The sequence below is a fragment of the Gekko japonicus genome, unplaced genomic scaffold (assembly GCF_001447785.1).
Source record: "Gekko japonicus isolate JY-2015 unplaced genomic scaffold, Gekko_japonicus_V1.1 scaffold12, whole genome shotgun sequence".
Classification (NCBI taxonomy): Eukaryota; Metazoa; Chordata; class Lepidosauria; order Squamata; family Gekkonidae; genus Gekko; species Gekko japonicus.
The window spans coordinates 1618425-1621169 of NW_015161947.1; positions in this window are offsets into that span (position 1 = coordinate 1618425).

The following is a 2745-nucleotide window of genomic DNA, read 5'->3' on the forward strand; positions in this document are numbered from 1 at the left end:
GCTTCCCGGCGAAAACGCGCTGCAAAAAACTAGTACCTCGGAGGTACTAGTTTCCGGAAACTGCGGGGCAAGGGCGGGCGTCTGATCGCGTTTCTGGTGGCATCCGGTGCCCGCCCATGTCCTCTTGCGAAAAAGGGTTTTTTTCCCCCAAGTCTCCATGGATGCACACATGCACCCAACGGAGCATGCGCATTCGTCGCGTACACACACACACAAAACCAGTTTGTCGCACCGCGCGCTTCTTCGTTGCGCGCAGGCTAGTCCTGTGATCGGCACCTCTCCCTACCCACGGAACCTCCACGGTACCTCCACAGGACCTCCACGGGAGGTCTGATTGCTTAACCACGCGTTAGTTTGCCCCGGGGCAAACAGCCACACTCCCCCCCCCCCGCATTTTCCTGCCTGTGTGACTGGGGCCATTGTCTATTTCAGGCTGGCTGCCACTCTCCAGGGTCTCAGGTAGATCTTTTGCATCACTTAGAACTTGGTCCTTTTAACTGGAGATTCTGGGGATTGAACCTGGGACCTTCTGCATGCAAAGCAGATGCTCTACCACTGTGATCATTTCTGCAGTAGTGAAATTACCTGCATTGATGTTTTAAAAACTGTGTTATGTGACATTTTCCGCAGTAGATTTTTCCGCAAACCCAAAGTTTTATCCTTCTTACCCTGTGTTTTCAGAACTTGCTAAAACTGGGGATTCCAAAACCATGGAGTAAGGAGGAGAAAACTTTGAGTTTGTGCCTGATAAGGAAAAATCTACTGCGGAAAATGTCACATAACGCACATTTTTAAAAATGTCAATATGGGGAATTTCACTACTGTGGAAATGGTCTGGGCTACAACCCCTTCCCTTGTTGAAAATGTGCTGCTGGTTTTACCTTTTTCTGACCTAGAAATGGCTTTTATTTTGAGTGGTTGATATGTTTTTTATATTCAAAGTAATGCAGCAAAAGATAAAAATATAAAACCATCCAATAACGGTCAAAGATAAAACACCTTTGCTATTGTCACTTTAAAATAGCATGCACATTATAAAGAATAACAAACTCGGGACCTTGGGAAACCATTCTGTGGTAAGTTAAACATGTCTAAAACTCACCAAATGGCTTTGTGCAGTTCACTGTCTTACTGCCTGACCTCATAGAATATTAAATAATAATATATCTTAACCTCTCTCAGCATTTGGAGAAAGAATGGGACAAAAATCTAAGTAAATTACTTGATATGCTCATGTCGTTTGTGCCTCTCATTGTGAGGATTTGACACTTCTCTTAAGCCTGAATCATATGCATTGTAAATCCCACTGAAACAGTCATGAACTCATTAAAAAGTTTCACAAGACAGATGAAGAATCAAATGTGCTGCAATTTTGCTATTTTTATTGAAGAGGCAGAAAATATGGAACTGGCTTTTGGGTTCTGACCCATACTGTTACTCAATTATGAAGGGGTTTGCCCCTTTAAGATTGTTTGGTGATCACTGTAATGTTTACAATTTTTCTTCAGTTGTTCTACTTCTATGTTTTGAGGCAGTGCCGAATGTGCCAGAGTCTGGAGCAGATCCAGCTCGAGTTTTATCTGGAGCTGCTCCAGTTCCACCTTCCTCCACACTCTACACCTGGACCCATCTCCTTTGAGTGCCCTTCTTCATTTTCCTGGCTCTGTAAAGTATATTAAAGTGACCCTTGTTATTGTACATGCTCTCCTCCTCTCTGCTTCTCAGCTATAGCCAGTCAGTTGCATTTTACTAATATCTTATTGGGAGAGGAGGCTGACTGTTACTCAATGTTTCAAGTGACCCAGTTCTCCTGGGAAGAAGGCAAAGACAGGCTGCCAACTTTCTGAATCAAGTGGAACAATGATCCCCAGCTCTGAGAACAGCATCCAAGCTTTCAGATGGTGAATTATTTATCTGGTGACATAGAACAAAAACACACTTTGTAGTCAGTATGCACAGTTCTTCATGTGTGTTGCATTAGAAGGCAAGAAAGGCTGGTTGTATGACTGCTGAAATGGAACAGATTCTTTTATTTTACAAAATGCAGTAACAGCTACAATGGAGCTCAAATATTTCATGGAGCCCTGACTTGAAGAAATGAACAAATCAAAAATTCACACAGTTCAAACCCTGCTGTATTACTTCTCAGAACTATCATGAAAAGCAAAGGCTTGAACAACAATGAAGGGTGGAAATGTAGGGCTGGATTCAGTGATCCACCAGTGCAAAAGATCACAGAGGCTCCTGAGTTCCTTCCCCACAGTAGTTCTTTATGTCCCTGGGAAAATTTATTCCCAGGGTTGCAGAATATGTTGCAGGGTTGCAGAACTAATAGCTATGCAGGTCAGGAGACTTCATTGATGAGGGGTGAAATTGCTCTTCTCTCCCACTTCCATAAATACAGCAGTCACAGAAATAGTAGGAAGGGAAATTTCATCCTCTTCCCCATTCCCAGTGCTGCCTCCCAGTACTTGAGGCTATTAATCCACATGGGTCCTGCTGCTAGGATTGTAGGAATACACTATCCCAAGATAGGAAAGATTGCTGGGGGAGGAGAATAAGGGATTGCTATACCCATTGCATGAAGTTGAAGGAAGGCAGGGTTCAGGAGAAAGTACTGAACCAAGTTAAACTATATACGGCCCAGAGAAAGCAGACAAGAAATAACTACCAGGAAGCTGAATGGAGTTTTAGGAAGGAAGGAAGGAAGGAAGGAAGGAAGGAAGGAAGGAAGGAAGGAAGGAT